The sequence below is a fragment of the Macaca mulatta genome, chromosome 15, assembly GCF_049350105.2.
Source record: "Macaca mulatta isolate MMU2019108-1 chromosome 15, T2T-MMU8v2.0, whole genome shotgun sequence".
NCBI classification, from domain to species: domain Eukaryota; kingdom Metazoa; phylum Chordata; class Mammalia; order Primates; family Cercopithecidae; genus Macaca; species Macaca mulatta.
Genome location: NC_133420.1, coordinates 66,535,917 through 66,554,305, shown reverse-complemented (window position 1 = coordinate 66,554,305; position 18,389 = coordinate 66,535,917). Strand labels below are relative to the sequence as shown.

Below are 18,389 nucleotides of genomic sequence, written 5' to 3'. Positions count from 1 at the left end.
GAGCCCCTCATATGCATATAAAATAAACCTTTTTCTCCTGTTAATCTGTCTTTTGTTGGTTCAATTCCAGTCATTGGACCTAAGAGTGTAGAGGAAAAAGCCTTTACTCCTGTCTGGTAGGACATTAGTTAGACTCCGAATTAAAAGTGCCCTACAACCACCAAGCACTAGAGTATTATTGTTATGAGATACTGGAGAGATAGACTTGGGTCATATGCTTGATTGTGTTCTGGCACCTTCCTTGAAGCACTTAAACCCTGAAGATCAACAATTATTGACCTCTGTTATCTCAGTGGGTGGGAAAGTTCTCTTTAAAAACAATTCACACCATCATGCCATCAAAAAACTAAAATCAATGACTCAATTCAAAATGTCACTCTGTTGCTGACACCCAGTTCTGACAACCCCTGTGGTTATTTCTGTCTTGGAAACAAGCTTATCAACATCTTGGTTGGCCAATTGCAGGATTCTTTCCCCAGTCAACTGGAAGTTCGACCGTGAAGGCCAGCTGAAAACTTAGGAACCACTTTGGAGAAGTGAAGGTAAGAAATACGAACTAAAGCTTCAAGCCCCCAGCTCTAAAGAGCACCAGAGTGAAGAGTTAAGATTAATGGCTCAGTGATGAGATCTGGCATCAAGCTACATCTCCGACTTACCAGCTGGGTAGACTTACACAAATTTGATTCTTACTGTCCTCTTCTGTAGAGTGGATTCATAATACCTATGAATGAAACCTTTGTTACAAAGGTTAAACAAGATCAAGTACATAAAGCACTAAGCACAGGGTTTGACACATAGCAAATGTTCATTAAACCGTAGCTACTTTTATTGTTATTATTATTATCATTACTATTATCAGATCCCCAAATAGCATGCCAAGAGTAATGAACTGCTTCCAAGTCATTGCTGAGGGATTGTAGCCTCTTTAAAGAACTCTCCAAAGTGATTACACAGCAGCTGGAGGGTGCAGGCAGGAGAACCCTGATTTGTAGCCACAAGCAATTTCACGCTATTACATGATATCTATCACTGGGTGCACATTTTGCTCTCAGGAGCCATATAAGGTGTCTCCCATCCACCTCTGGACGGTTGTCTGAGATTTCCTCCCAAAGGTCTTTGGGAATTCATTCATCTGTCCACTTAATGCATGTAGATATGCATATAGATATGCATATATAGAGATATGTAGATGTATCTCATACACCTACTGTATTGTAGGTCAAATATCTACCATGCAAAGAGGATTTAAAAAATAAAGAAGACTAGCCCTTCCTTCCCCCAGAGCCTGTGATCAAGGAGGGGTGGGCAATTAGACAGCCATGACAACACTGAGAGGTAGAAGCCACGAGGGAAGAGCAGTGTGGCCAGGAAGTTCAGGGAGGGGCACCTCACCCATGTGAGGGTTTAGAGAAGGCTCCTAGTCTAGACACTGAGCAGTAGGTAGCCAGGTAAGGTGAGAGCTGTGGGTGTGTTGAGCAGAGAAAGACTGAGTGCTAAGGCACTGTGGCCTGAAGGTGTGAGCAGATACTAAGAGGTTAGTATGAGTAAGCATGGCACAGACAGTGGGCCAGGGCAGAAACCCCACCATCAAACCACACCCAGGCCATGCAGGGTCTGTGAGCAGTGTTAGGGGAGCCAATGTGGGGTTTTAAATAGAAGCATGAGAGGGTTGGGTTTGCCTTTTAGGAAGATCGCTCTGATGCATTATGTAATTTAAAACAAAATTTTTTTAAGTGGAGAAAATAAAGATGAGCATGGTTATAGTGTAGATTTAAAAAGTGGTGGGGGAGGGATGGGTAAGACTGGAGGCAGGGAGCCGCACTTGGAGGCTGTTCCTATAATCTGAGCAAGGGACAATGGTGCCCTGGTCAGAGATGGAGAGAAGGACAGTGATGAAGCTTCAGGACCTGGTGACTGCTAGGAGTGGTGGGAGAGGGAGAAGGAGGGGTCGAGAATGATGTCAGGGTGTGTCTGCCTTGGTGGATGGACATGCCATTCTCTGAAAAACTGAAGATGGGAGGAAAAGAAGCAGTACTGAAGGGGGAAGAGTATGGGATTCAGTATTGGACATGTTGAGGTGGAGATGCCTGAGGGACACTACTCGAGGATGACAAGCAGGAGTGAAATAATCCCCCCTGGAATGCAGGAAGAAATCTGAGCTGGCAACAGTCTTCAGGGTCTCTGGCAGAGAGGTCCCAGCATAAGCCATGGGAGCAGCTTAGAGCATCTAGAGAGAGGGAGTAGTTAGGAGATGACAGGGCTTAGGGTAGGATTATGGGTATCATCAACTTCACACCCCCAGGAGGAGCATCTGTAGGAGCCTGAGAAGGATCAACTGATACATCAAAGGAAAACCTGGAAAATGAGGAATGGTGATGCTCAAATGAAAACTGTTTCAAGAAGGAGGAATGAGGCCAGGTTCAGTGGCTCATACCTGTAATCACTAGCACTTTGGGAGGCTGAGGTGGTCAGATCACTTGAGGTCAGAGGTTCGAGACCAGCCTGGCCAAATGGCAAAACCCCTCTCTAAGTTTACAGAGACCTGAGCATGTTTAAATGCTAACAGGGAGAAGTCAGTAGAGAGGAGGAGGCTGAGGGGGCAGGAAGAAGATGTAAGACGCGCCAGGCTGAGCCTGAAAGGAGCTGAACCCAGGCTTCCAGTCACCTCTCCATGGTGGAGACAGCCCTAAGGGTCTCAGATCACCCCAGAGTTCACCATCCCAGTGAGGAGGAGAGGAAAGACAGGGAGGAAGGGACAAAGGAACATGTAAATTAGACAACCAGGACCACATCAGTTTGTAAGTTACTAGTACCAGGCCCCAATTACTGAAAGTACCACCGTTTTGGCATAATGTGATTAAAACTTATTTTTAAAGTTATTCCATGAAACAAAGTTTTTTAGTTTTTTACCAAAATAAATTTTTAGATCCTGTAAATGCTTAGAAAAGGGAATCCCAACTGGCAGCCTGTATATCCAATCCAGCTGGCATATAAGTATTTTGCCTAAACAGTGTTAGAAAATATAGGAAATTTCACTTAAAAATCTAGACTGCTAAATTCTTTTGAAAATGAAGATCTGGCAACACCAGCACTACATGGCATCCCTCAGATGGGCTGCTCTGCCCCATTGAAAAGGGGCAAATGCACTCCATCCAGCTTGTCGTGGCCTCACCAAGCCTCTTTCCTGGCCCCAAGAGGCAAACTCCTCTGCCCTTGCACAAAGGTGGGTCCCATGGTGCTGTTGTCTGTCCCAGCCCTACCTTATGATGGAGCACCTTCCAAGTGCCAAGCAGAGTTTGAAGACACTAGGGATACAGCAGTAGCTGCTACACTCTTCCTGTTCAGAGAGCTTAGAAACTGGGGAGGCCAATGGAGCTCTAATCTCAGCAGGATGGGGCTGCTGGCATCCTTTAACAATGCAGATTTAACTTTGCATGTAGAAAATATTCCAGCGGTCTGCTCATCCCACACACCCACTGATGAACAAAAGCACATTCAGAATGGATGCTCAATTCACTATAGAAATTTTGACACAAATTTCCTGGAGTTTGACATTGTATTGTGACACACTGCTTTAGCAATCAGGCCAGACCCCTGCCTGAAGAGGTCAGGGAGGAGAATAATTCAGTGTAACACAAGAGAATTTAAAAGAGCACTGGAATGTTTTTGGCAATAGCAGTTTCATTGCATTTCTTCATTTTTCTTTACAAGCTGGAATCATTTCCAATATTGTGCCAGTATCTGACCTGGTCTTTGCTAGATTTAACTGAAGATAGATTAAAACAATAGAGCAGGTATGACCCGCAGGGCTCAGAGGATTTATTTGTTTTCCTAAAACTCTTGCAGCTGATCATTTGGCCAATGTAAGCATCTGCCTGCCTGTGTCCCTTGAGAGTACTATTTTAAGGAGAAGGTGCTTTGTGGAACAGAAGGGATTTTTCACTACTGAGCCTTCCCCTCTTCCTTCTGCAGAGACAATGGGGAAAATATATTTGATAAAGTTTTAGTGGGAACTGAAAAAGGCACATCACATAAAAGTATGACCTTTATCTTTTACATTAGAATTAATTTTCATTGAATAAGAAGCAAAGAAGGATGAAAACACCAAAGGTCCCAAATAACTTAATACAATAAAACAAAACCATAATATTCCTGTTTTGAGAACTAGTGCTAATCAGAAACTCTGAAGGGGAATGGACATTGAGGTAAGGGAAGCAGGTTGTTCTAAATTTCTGGCAAAGACAGTAACAAGATTTGGAAGTGAGCTCACGAAGGCTGCTCTGTTGACCCAGTGGACCTCCCTCCCTTCCTCCCTCCCTCTGTTCCAAACCAAGGTAACAGCATAGCACAGTGAATTATGGATTAGGGACTGTTTGCCTGGGGCAGACCTGGATTTGAACCCCAGCTCTGCTACTAACTAGCTGGGTAACCTTGTTACCCAACCTCCCTAAGCTTTAGCTTCCTCACTTATCAAAGGGGATTGTTAACACACATCTCAGAGGATTGTGGTGAGAATGGAATAAGAAGCGTTTGCAAAGTAGCTGGTCCGTAGCAAGTATTCAGTAAGGGGCACCAAGAAACAGACAGTTCTTCTGAGTGTACAGTCAAATATAATAATGAGGACCTTTTCATAATATCAGTTATCAAAATTTGACATCTGAATTTTCTAATCTAATTTTCAAACTATTCAAGTGTACATTATGTAAATCTAAAGAACCACTATTAAAGCTAAGGTGAGCGCTTGAGGCGAGGGATACTGGGAGGGAAAGGGGATAAAAGACTGATATGAGAGGGAGAATTACTTTTTATTGTTCCCTTTTACACACTTAGAAATTATTTCCATCCATATTATGGTATAATTTAGAAATAATTAAATTGACCCATTTTAAGTGTACAGTTTAATGAATTTGGAAAATGAATATAATCATGTCATTATGTAACCACTCACTCAAGATATACAAGAGTTGTAACACCCTAAAAATACCGTATGCCCCTTTGCAGTCAATACCCTCCTCCACACAGGCCCAGGCAACACCCATCTGCTCTCTGACATGATCTTTTTGCCTCTTCTAGAATATCATATAAATGGAATCATACAGTATGTGGTATTTGGCTTTTTGCTTAGTATGTTTTTGAAATTCATCCACATCATGGCCTGTATTACTATTTCATTCTATTTTATGGCTGAGCAATTATCCATAGTATGGATATATAACAATGTGTTGATCCATTCACCAGTTGATGGACATTTAGGTTGTTCCCAGTTTGGGGCTCTCATGAATAATGCTGCTGTTACAAATCTGTGTTGCACCATTTACATTTTGCTCCAAATGCATGTATTCACACTTTAAAGATCAGAGTGTGGGAAGAATCACCTCTCTGAATAACTAGAACCTGGAATAAATGAATATAATTACAGTTTGGCTGGCCAAAATTTATATAACTTCTCTCCACATTCAATACTCAGTGTCTTTTTATGTATTATGTATGTAAATATACAAGAAGTATATGTCTTCTGCTAAGCAGTATACATCTGGTTGATTTCCCCAACAGACAACACAAATCAAATCACTATGATGACGTTAAATGTTTCCCTATGGCCTTAAGAGTGTTTGATTTTCCTTAAAAACTAATCTTTAACAACTGCATGCAGCAACATGCAGGAGACATGAATACTCACATTTGGAACAAAAGAATACGTAAGTTCAAATACAGGATGCTATGGTTTGAATGTGTGTTCCCTCCAAAACTCATGTTGAACATAATCCCCAAGGTAGCAGTATGGAGAGGCCTTTAAGGGGTGATGGGGACATGAGAGATTTGCCCTCATGAATGGACTAACTCATTCATGGATTAATGGGCTATAATGGGAGTGGGACTGGTGGCTTTATAAGAAGAGTAAGTGAGATCAGAGCACGCTCAGCCCCTCGCCATGCGATGCCCTGTGCAGGGTTGGGACTCTGCAGAGGGTCCTTAACAACAATAAGACCCTCATCAGATATGGCCCCTTGACTTTGAACTTCTCAGCCTTCATAACTGTAAGAAATAAATTTATTTTATTTATAAATTATCCAGTTTCTGTTACTTTATTATAAGCAACTGAAAACAGCTTAAGACACAGGCAAAATTAATTTGTGGAGATAAAAATTAGATAAGTGGTTACCTCTGGCAGGAGTCAGATGTATTGACTGTTGCAGGGAGGGAGAGATGGGGAAAGGAGTGTGATCGAGTCTTAGGGTGCTGGAAATGTTCTTTATTTTCATCTGGGTGCTGGTTCCATGTTTGTATACATAAATAAAAATTCATCAAGCTGTGCAATTAAGATGAGTGCACTTTACTGTGTATACGTTGACCTCAATACAAAATTTAAAAGCTAATAATAATAATCTTTCAATCTGGGATCAAAACAGATCGTATGTGTGACCGCCTGGCATTATTCCTGGCACATAATAAATGGTGATTAATAAATATTCATGCCAGGCATGGCAGCTCATGCCTGTAATCCTAGCACTTTGGGAGGCCAAGGTGGGCAGATCACTTGAGGCCAGGAGTTCGAGACCAGCCTGGCCAAAATAGCAAAACCCCATCTCTACTACAAATACAAAGATTAGCCAGGTGTGGTGATGTGCGCCTGTAATCCCAGCTACTCGGGAGGCTGAGGCATGAGAATCACTTGAAGCCAAGAGGCAGAGATTGCAGTGAGCCAAGATGGTGCCACTGCACTCCAGCCTGGGCAACAGAGCAAGACTCTGTCTTAAATAAATAAATAAACAAACAAAATAAATAAATGTTCATGTATCTCTATTGCTTTCATTTACAAAGAAAATGCTTGGCAAAATGTTAACATTACATACATGGGGTTTAAATATTTACCCTTCTTTTGGCCTGTGAAGATTTGGTCACTTTTTCTCCTCTGAAAATTAATGCACCATGGAGTAGAGGGAGGAGTGCAGAGTGGGCTTTACACATCCTATCAGAGTGGGCTCTTTACACATCCTATCAGAGTGGGCTTTACACATCCTATCAGAGCCGGCTCTTTACACATCCTATCAGAGCAGGCTCTTTACACATCCTATCAGAATGGGCTTTACACATCCTATCAGAGTGGGCTTTACACATCCTATCAGAGTGGTCTTCACACATCCTATCAGAGTAGGCTCTTCACACATCCCATCAGAGTGGGCTTTAAACATCCTATCAGAGTGGGCTCTTTACACATCCTATCAGAGTGGTCTTCACACATCCTATCAGAGTGGGCTCTTCACACATCCTATCAGAGTGGTCTTCACACATCCTATCAGAGTGGGCTCTTCACACATCCTATCAGAGTGGTCTTCACACATCCTATCAGAGTGGGCTCTTTACACATCCTATCAGAGTGGGCTCTTCACACATCATATCAGAGTGGTCTTCACACATCCTATCAGAGTAGGCTCTTTACACATCCTATCAGAGTGGGCTCTTCACACATCCTATCAGAGTGGGCTCTTCACACATCCTATCAGAGTGGGCTCTTCACACATCCAATCAGAGTGGTCTTCACACATCCTATCAGAGTGGGCTCTTTACACATCCTATCAGAGTGGTCTTTACACATCCGATCAGAGTGGGCTCTTCACACATCCTATCAGAGTGGGCTCTTTACACATCCTATCAGAGTGGGCTCTTCATACATCCTATCAGAGTGGGCTTTACACATCCTATCAGAGCAGGCTCTTTACACATCCTATCAGAGCGGGCTCTTTACACATCCTATCAGAGTGGGCTTTACACATCCTATCAGAGTGGGCTTTACACATCCTATCAGAGTGGGCTTTACACATCCTATCTTGTCTTACCTTACTGGATCCCAGCACATATTTTCAGCTGGACATTGGACTTATGTGGAATCTCAAAGGTTTTGTGCAGAGGTACTAGGTCCAGGGCCATGCTTGCTATTTGCCTAGCATGGAGGATCCCACTGGCCTTGGGTACCCCAGATGCCACCATATTTGAAAATACATGAAAAAATGGCACACTTGAATGAACTAAAGCAGACTGTAATTTTTTAAGGCTGCTGGCAAGGGTTTTCTATCCAAAACCTTTATCTGTACCTTCCCTTGCAGCTTGGAAAGTTTATTCAGGCCAGAGGGTTCGAAAAGCATTTCAAGGAATGGGTCTCTGAGAGCAAAAGTCACTACAAGGTTTGGTGCTCTGGACATGAACTGATCCAACAAACATTTCTGGTCCATGAAGTAAACAGACTGCCTCTTGACAATGATTAGTCAGTGCTTCTCGCTTCTTATGTTCAAGCAGCACTGATTTCCTTGTCTTTCTGACATAGCCTTGTTCTTAATACTCAGACTCAAGACAAATATGAGAAACAGTTTGGGAGCGGCCAGCAATGTTTGAGTCAATTTCTCATAGTTCTTTCATACTGAGAATAGGAACTCTGGGCCAAAGCTATTGAGGGCCACAGAAATAATGAAATGATGTCCTGAAAGTTAGTTATTTGACTTCCACAAGACGATTTAGCACAATGCAAGAAGTACTTATGAAATGGCAGTCCAATAGCATGCAAGAGTCAAAGGGCTTCCAGGGATATGGAAAATTCATAAAAATCGAGTCCTGGGCTCAATGCTGCAAGCTATGAACAAAATGGATTTCCTACCTCAAAGTTGAATGATGTGTCTCGAAAAAGCTGGCCTTCTTTAGAGATGCATAACAAAAATCTTAGGAACTTGAAACTGTAATTTGTAAGAGGTTCTCCAGAGTGGGATACAGAGTATTAGAGGTTTCTGCAAGAGATGAGACTAGAAAGCTAGCGCAGAAAAGGTTAATAGAGCAGTATTAGCAGGATCAGAACACTGCTGAATCATAGTGTGCATTGGTACAATAAAGAATAAGAACTTAGATGCTAAGACACTAACCTTGAATGTATGAATGATGGAATAGCTGATTGTTTGAGAGTTTAATTGAAATTGTGATGCTGAATGATATCTTCAACCTTTTCTGACACTGTTGCTTAAATGAGTGGGTAGACACTCTCCGTTCAGCACACCCCATCTATTTCTGCCTGGATGCCGAAGGTGCTGCTTCCAGACACCATTCAGCAGACACACATGCATGTGCCCGCACACACACACACACACACACACAGCTGTCATAACAACTGAGGCATGGACATTGAGGCCATATCTGAACGGAGCCAGTAATTTAGACACCTTGGTAAAGGTGTTTTGTTTGGGGGTGAGGGAACTTTTTTGTCTACCCAGCAGCAGCAAAAACCCATCTTTCTACCCTGCAGACAGTGGTCCTTCCTAACTAAGTGCTCAATCCTGGGATCTTGGGATACTAAAACAAGGCATCATTATTTCTCTCTTTTTTTGATAACAATTTATTTTCTCTTTTTGCAAATTATTTCTTTCTTTTTCCTTTTTTTTATTATACTTTAAGTTCTAGGGTACATATGCATGACGTGCATTATTTCTCAAAAGACTTCTCTGGATGAGATTTACCCAACTCTTACAGGTTCTAACCCACAAGGGGTCACAGTAAAAATAACTGCCAAGCCAGTCTCACTGAGTGTATTGGTTCCACGGAAACATTTTTTGACCTCTTGGGGACTACTTATGTTAACCCACCACTTGGTGTTTTCATTTGCAAACATTCTGAAGGTCAGTTTGAATTTGATTGTTTTAGGGTCTGATAATTCACTTAGATAGTGACTCAAAATCTAAATTAAAGCCAAAAATCTAAATTAAAGCCCAAATCATCAGAAAGAGAAAGATACACCCAACGAAGATGCCTAATTTACAATCATGAAGAAACAATTCAGTTCATGTCAAAAGATTTATTGAATGCCTTAGACACAAGGAAAATTGTCATCAATAATAAGCATTTTCTAAGCAATTACTTTGGGTGGACACATAGGCTCAGAGAGATATAAGGCTCAGGGAAGTCTATGAATACCAGTCACATTGTAAAGCCACACAAGGCGTATACCAACTAGTTAGAAAAGTGGGTGATTAGAAAAGCTTTGGGCAAAGTTTCTAGAGGTAAGTAAGACTTAAGCTGAGCCTCATGGAAGGCAAAGTGTTTCTGCATTTTAGAAATAAAGGGAGAAATTTACAGGTGAAAAAAAAAAACAACTGCATGGTATGGGACTGTTTGAGTGGAGATGTCCTGTAGAAGAGCAATGGGAAATAAGGCTGTGTAGTAAATAATTAACCTTACCAAAAAGAAGTCTGGCTTTTACCCTCAGGTACTGGGAGTTGGTTCCTAGGCCCCTAGAATGCCCTGCCTAAGTCTTTGTTGCTGGGGAGCTTTGGCTACTGACAGCCTACCAATGTGATTTGTGATTGTGGCCTGAGGGCCACGCAGTGTCATTTACGACCTCTGGAGGAACAACTAAAGATATTAGCTTGATCTCCAATCTCCAGAAGTGGCTGGAAACTCAAGGTCAGCCACTCAGGCAGGATGTGATCAGGCCCCAATAAATCTCTGAACACCAAAGGCTGAGGTGATCTTTCATGGTTGGCAACACTTTGTGTGTCTCATTGCACAGGGTGACCAGGAGGAAGCAGTGTTGTCCATGACGTCATAGGGAGAAAATGACTGGCAGCTGGCACTAGACCCCGCCTGGATTCTGCCCCATGTGTCTCCTCTCTTAGCTGATTTTAATTCGTACCCTTTTACTGTAATAAAACTACAATAAGAAGTACAGCACTTCCTTGAGTTCTGTGAGTCATTCTAGTAAATTATTGAACTTGAGGGTGGTTGTGGGAGTCCCTAAATTTGTAGCCAGCTGGTCTGAAATAAGGATGATCCAGGGCATCACCAAACTTGCAGCTGATGTCAGAAGTGAGGGAAGTCACATGAGGACTCTTCCCTCAAACTGCACAGTTGTCTTAACTCATCGCAAAGGCTGAAGAAGTTAGTTACGTGGGGCATTGAATGCAAGCCTGAAGAGTCTGGATATGATGCCATAGGCAGTTATATTCTTGAGCAAGAGAACAAGATAAGCTTCATCTCACAATAGTGTAAGAGACAGGATGCTTAGAGGACTGTGTTTCATCCAGATGTGGGAAGATGAAGGTCTGAACCAGCCCTGAGGCAGAAAAGGAAAGGCTGTGTGAATAATAACAATGACTGAGCATATGCCATGCCAGGCATCCTAAGCGCTCCATGTACTTTTAATCCTCAAAACAATCTTAATATGGCAGGTAACATTCTCCTCTCCATTTCACAGACCAAAAAACTGAAGCACAGAGAAACTACTTTGCCCAAAATCATCCAGCAGGAAGTGGCACAGCTGAGATTTGAACCCAGCTGGAATCTGACTCATAACCATTATCTCACACAAGTGCTACCACATGGAAGACACTGTGGTAAAAAGATCAACAGGATTTGCTGACTGGCCATCTGGATATAAGACAAAAAAGCCAGGAAGAGGACAGGACAATTCTAGGGTTTTCCATATTGATAAAGAGAAAGTGTAGATGTTCCTATAGCCCAAATTGCCTATTTCACCTTGAGCAAAAAGGACATGAGCTAAGGAGATCTAAGTCATGGGCGGCTCAAATTTGCCAGCTAACAAAGGGAACCTGGCTAAGTCATTTAGCTTTCCTGGGCCTAAGGTTCCTCGTCAGTTGGAGTAAATCTCTAAATTCCCTACCAGTCACAAGAAGCAAAGTAGTAAGTGATCAGTAGCATGTGCTCTTAAATCAGACAGGTTTAAGATCTAGTACCTGTGACTAAGTACCTGACTCTGCATTTATCAGCTACGTGACCTTAGACAAGTAACTGGGCCTTGGCATTCCCATCTGGGAAATGGGGATTATAATAACATCTGGGTTATAGAAATGTTGTGAAGATATTTACCATAATCAAATAATCTATGTCAAGCCCTTAGCACAATGCCTGACATATGGCTAAGTATTTGATACATGACAGTTTTATTGTTAGTTTTCATGCAATGAGATAACACCATTCCAGATGATTCCATTGGCCAAACTCAGAGGCGAATAATTAATTTTTTAATCATTATTAATAAAGACATGAGAAAAGCTTACCATGTTTTAACTACCCTGGATGCAAGTGTATGGTTATATTATTCTACTGTGTGAGTCATTATTGTCCAGTGCTGTGATGATATATACCATAAGCATAAAAGTTCACATGACGCATGATAAAATTGTGCAACAATAAAACAGACAGCATTAAAGGATTAAGATTCAGCATCACTTCAGATTTTGACCAAAACACAAGTTAATCAGCACATCCATGAAGCAAAACAAAGCAGAAAGTCAGTTACAGTCAAATCCTAAATGCCTAAGTACTTAATCTATTTTTCATCAACTCCAAGCAAAATTTACTTCAAATTTAGCCAAAAGATTATTTCAATTTTCTTTTTTTTTTTCTTCAGCGGTGGCCACCAGAGATAGTGTTATGACCCTCACCCACACTTCTGTATAATGAGCTTACCTTTGGAGAATAAAGGGAAATCCTTTAAATCTGAGGGTTATTAAAAATAAAAATCCCTGCTTACTATGTAGTTAGTGCCCTGTATTTACCCATTAATTGCTAGATATATTAAAAGTTATTATCTTTGCTGGGAGCAGGTTTGGGTCTAAACACCTGTTCAATGGTTCTGAATTAGAGGCAAGAGGAAGAAAAGCCCAGAGATAATAGTAAAATGCAAATCAAATGTGGTTTAATTATATTGTCATGTACGATAGCAACTTTAATTTCATGATGCAGTGTTTTATGGTAATGAAAAGAAACACAAGGAATTGCAGGAACACAATAGTTTCATCAACATTAACCTCATAATGCAGTATTTTTCAGGAATGAATGGAAAGAAAAGGAACTGTGTGGGTTGCAGTGACTCACCGCAGCAACCTTCACAAGCAGCAGGTAGAATAATGAAGGTGACGGGAGAAGGAGCATTTCCTTTTCAACATGGTTATTGGTCTCAGTCCTTCTATGTGTTACTAGACTGTACCCTGAAGGCAGAGAACCCATCTATCACATTCAGCCTCATGCCCTTTAGAGCTCCAGTGTTAACACAGTGCCTGGCACATACTGGTTTTTCAATTACTGTGCATTGAAAAAATGAATCGTAAATACTTTCTAAATCTATTTTCAGTTTGCCTGATGGCTAACAAAACATTTCATTGTTCCCTTCTCAATTTATACGATTAAAAACGAAATTACAATTGGTAATGATTATTGATATTATAATTTTATCTAAATATTTGTTCTGTGTGTCTTTCAAAATTCACTACTTTTCCTCACTGGCCATGAGGAAAGGAAAACACCTATGTCAGTAAAAGGTTGGAGACCATTGAGCTAAGTGCCGGAAAGTCTGACCACAAAAAATAAAAATATAAAACTAGTTTGTTTCCCTTATTATTGAAAAGGATGGCTCTCAAATCAAAGCAGTAGACATTTCCTCGGGGCCAACAATGAGAAAAGCCATAGGCACAATTGAGGCTACTAAGAAGATTTGCTTTCTAGGAGCATACAACTTAAGAAAGTTAGAATGTTTATATAAATGGTTACTATCCATTAATTCCAAGCTTTGTCTCCACTAAAAATTAATATTATTCTATGTCTAAGGGAATACCTACCCATACATCAATAGTCACTCACATGCATTTCCTATCATCTCCATGTTGTAGACATCATAATGGTCTACAATTTTCCCAAAGGTGGTATAGAACTTGTCCAGTAGGTCCATTACCTGATACAGTGTGCTGGTGTGGAAAGTTGAGGGAAGACTACTATGTCACTGGAAAGGAGCAAGGAGGTAGAAAAAGAGTAAAATCAGGCAAAATAATTGGCAAGACCTAATTAAGCAATAGTACTTCCTTGTTTGGCACAATTTTTTAAAGCTCTCAGAAATCTGAGCCAGGGAGACCAGAAAGTTATGAGTCAGTTAATTGATTTAGAAAATATCCTTAGTTGTTTGTAACATGTTTGGTTGGGATTTCATTTGGGTTTGCTTTTGGTGTTTGGGTGTTGGTTTTGTTTGGGTTTTGCTTAGCTTCATTTTAGACAGTGTTGGCATATTCAAAGCTAGGGAAGCTGGGTGCATGAGAGCTCTATCCACTAACATCTGGAGTCCCCTGTTTCTGTTGATCAAGTGAGTGGGTTTATATAACAAGAGATTTACATAGATTGAGACAGCTGTGCAAACTCATTTAGAGAAGTCCCAGGTCAAGATTAATTTGCTTCCCAGTTATCCTGATTCCTACCTACATTCTAGTTTTGTTTGTTTGTCTGTTTGTTTGTTTGTCTGTCTGTTTGTTTGTTTGTTTGTTGAGATAGTCTCCTCTCTGTCATCCAGGCCAGAGTGCAGTGGCTTAATTGTAGCTCACTGTGACCTTGAACTCCTGGGCTCACGTGATCTTCCCACCTCAGCCTCTTGAGTAGATAGGACAACAGGCACTCGCCACCATGCCCGTCTAATGTTTTGTATTTTTTGTAGAGACAGGCTCTCTCTGTTTCTCTGGTTGGTATTAAACTCCTAGTTTCAAGTGATCCTCCCACCACAGCCTTCTAAAATCTTTTATTTTTTGGTTGTTAGTGATGCTTTCACATCTTCAGACAGATTTCTTTGAGGTTATACTAGCCTCTGCTGGAGAGAGGGTCTTTCGTCTTTTTCCTCCCAGGAGGGAATCTGTATCAATGACATGGCATGGCTTTAAACTCTAAAGAGCCGGTCTTTAAACTCTATGCCTCAGTTTATCCATCTGTAAAACAAGGAAGCTCCCTTGACCCCCAGTTAGAAACTGACTGCTTTGAGTAACTGCAGTAAACTGCAAATCATCTGCAAGGCTTCCACCTCACAGCTTACAACTTCAATTTATGGGATTTTATCAGAAATTTCTAAACTTTCCCCCATGCAAGGCAACCCTGGTTCTGCCTCATCACAGATGGGGTCATTGTATGCTTTGTTATAGCAGGGAAGAACTATATGGCTTATTTACTTCAGATTAAAAAAAAGAAAAAGAAAAGAAACATTCCCTGAAATGAAGTATAGTATTCTAAAGCAATTTCCTGCTGTTTTTGCTAACCTGCATGCCTTCTAGCTGTAAGAAATTGATTTAAGTTAAAAAAAATAATAATAAGGTGGTGGGGGTGGAGGGACTTAACCAAATCACACCAACGTATTTTATTAACAACATGCCTAAGTGGTAGGCTTGCTGCCACTTGATTCAAATGCCTACATTTTCTTCTTTTGCAGATATTATTTACTCTCCACCTACTGCCAGTCACGCACAAATTGCATAACACTGTAGATTGCTCCAACTGTCTGCCTTTCGAGCTGAAATCCTAATGCCAGTCATGTTAATTTACCTGAAAAGATGGACACACTCAGGTATCTCTCAGCCAGGCAAGGTTGGCCTTGTCTTAGGTCATCAGCAACTTGTTTCAGTAGCATGCCTGTTTTTAGGTATGAATCCGAACAGTTAATTACCCTTAAGAAAAAAGACACACGGGGGCCCATTGTTATGCCTGCAGCATCATTTTTTACCATTGGCACTCTCGATTGTTCTGTCCTCCATACACAGTAAGTAGGGTATGGTTTATATACTTTTTGCTGGGCCACAGTGGATTTGTACCAAGTCAAGTGTATTCCTTAACCCAGTCTTCCCTAGGGCCACTGTTGAGATGGGGTCAGGGGTGCTGCTAGGAGTGGACAGAAAGGAGAGTCAATTGGAGGAATGGAAGCTCTGCCTGCAACCTCATTAGGATCGATCTTTACTCATCTAGCACTTTGGTCATTGAGATTGATGCCTCCCCTAACTTAAAATACTTATGGGAACCAGGACCTCTCAGGGTGCGTTAAGCAGGCGGAGCTTCTACCCCGCAGTGATTTGCAATTTCCTTGTTGTGAGCAGTGGCAGCATTGTTAGTTCAGAGAGCTGGGCTTTGCCCTTTGGGGAGGTCGTGGGGCTTTTTGCTCCCAAGAGGTGGCTATTACCTTCCTCATGGGGAGTTTTTTTCTAAACAGGAAGTGGTGCATGAACAATTTTACCATGTCCTCCTTTAGTCTTGAGGATTAAAAATCTTAAGTTATTTGAATCGTTAGGCTGTCGGAAGAAAAAAGTCAACTAAGATGGCCATTCTGTCTACAGGGTAAAAACAATCACAGTGATTTACTGGGCACATTTAGCACTCATTTCCCTTGCAGGAAGCTTGGGACCCCCTGGAGGGATAAAGGATGAATATTTATTGGAGCCTAATAACGGTGGAAAACCTAATTTTGTATTTTTTTCTGTGAAAGAAAAAGGGTGATATTTATATATTTCCCTCAGGAATTTCTGTCTCAATATGATTTTTGCTCTACATATTCATAATCTACCCTGGTAATATTGTATGCTAAATACTTATCAATGCAGCAAGATCTGGCTATATTGCTTCATCGTTAATTGAGGAATATAAAATGCAGTCAGGCCTCTAATCAGTATTAACAGAGCACCTACCATGCCCCAAGCACTGGACTAGGCACTGAGGGATATAAAAATGAATAAAATTTAGTTATGCCACACAAGAATTACATAATCCTGCTAGATAAACAGAAATGTGTACAGTTAATCACATATGTATACTACTTGAATATAAAAGTCAGGCTTGCCATGGCCAGGAGAAGGTTTAAAGGGTTACATAGGAAGTATTGACATGTTTCTACCCAAAGGGGGGATATCTTTTATTTCATATAGATTTAGAAAGTGATTCATCTCACCAAAAGGAAGAGATTAACTAATCCAGGCTACAGAATAGGACTGGCAAAGACCCCAAAGGCTTATGAAAATGAACAACTTGGATTAGCTTGGTTCTTCATTCTTGAGCTGCCTTTGAGAATATGGATGAAAACATGGGTCCTCTCCTAGAAAAATGCACATATATACCCAGTTTTGCATGTAATTTCAGGGATTCATGGGCCACTTGAAACTTCAACATGGACTGTCTAGAGCACCAAATTTAGATAAACAGACAAAAGAGCCAACAAGGACATTCTAGTAAACGTCAATATTTGGAAGTAATAAGGCATTTAGAGGAAGTCAAGCAGAGAAGAGCCATTGAAAGAAACTATGGCATTGTCAGAATTGAGTTGGACTGTGGGGGCTATTTATCCAGGGCAGCTCTCTGGGTCATCAGGCATCACCAGTTGGTAAAATATCCATGTAAATGCAATAAAATGGATGTATTAGTCTGTTCTCAGGCTGATAATAAAGACATACCCGGGACCGGGTAATTTACAAAGGAAAGAGGATTAATGGACTCACAGTTCCACATGGCTGAGGAGGCCTCACAATCATGGCGGAAGGCAAGAAGAAGCAAGTCATGTCTTACATGGAAGGCAGCAGGCAAAGAGAGAAATGAGAGCCAAGTGAAAGGGGTTTCCCCTTATAAAACCATCAGATTTCATGAGATCTATTCACTACCACAAGAACAGCATGGGGGAAACCTCCCCCATGATTCAATTATATTCTGCCGAGTCCCTCCCATAACATGTGGGAGTTACGGGAGCTATAATTCAAGATGAGATTTTCTCCATTGATGCAGCCGAACTGTATCAATGGAGAAAAATGTATTTACCAAAAATCCCTCTAGAGGGGCTTACCGTACATAACTGAATGGAATACTTGGATAGCCCACTTAGGAAAGCAATGATACCTCTAAAGGACATACTCTCTAATAACATAGTCATCAAACTGCCTTCCTAGAAAAACAGGTCAGATTAACTACTTGGCTTTTGTTTTGCTCAGTAGACTCTGTAGGTTTGGGGCCAAAGCTGAACTGCTTGGGGTAGGGCTGGGGTAGTGGAAGCTGGGAGGCTTTTTTGCCTTCAATCCTATATAGTCAGTACTTACCTCCCTCTCTCTATCATCATCACCACCATCACTATGGTCATTATCAACATCATCACTAACACTTGTTCTACTCCAGGCACTGTCTAAACACTACACAGACTAACAGTGAATGCTCACAACTCTCCTATGATGTAGACATTATGATGTCAATTTTATAGGTGAGCAAGAATGGAAGAGATGAAATTGAAACCCAGGGAGTCTAAATCTAGAGCCCTCTTTCTTAGCCACAACACAATACTGGTAACATTCAAATAAAACAGTTTTGTTTTGTTTTGTTTTTTGAGATGGAGTCTCACATTGTCACTGGGGCTGGAATGCAATGGCGTGATCTTGGCTCACTACAACCTCCGCCTCCTGGGTTCCCACGATTCTCCTGCCTCAGGCTCCCGAGTAACTGGGATTGCAGGTGCACACCACCACACCTGGCTAATTGTTTGTATTTTTAGTAGAGATGGGGTTTCAATATGTTGGCCAGATTGGTCTCGAACTCCTGACCTTGTGATCCACCTGCCTTGGCCTCCC

At 41.3% G+C, this 18,389-nt stretch overlaps 1 protein-coding gene across 2 annotated transcripts in view; it reads right to left on the bottom strand.

Annotated features, from left to right (window-relative positions):
- Window positions 1-18,389, bottom strand: part of LOC114672773 (uncharacterized) — a 201,376-nt gene that overhangs the window by 66,496 nt on the left and 116,491 nt on the right. The window contains exon 8 of one of the 2 annotated variants that reach the window (XR_013404792.1): window positions 674-721. The exons of the other annotated variant lie outside the window; for it this stretch is intronic. The gene's annotated coding sequence lies outside the window, so the exon portion shown is untranslated. The remainder of the gene's footprint in view (window positions 1-673; window positions 722-18,389) is intronic. 2 annotated transcript variants of the gene reach the window in all.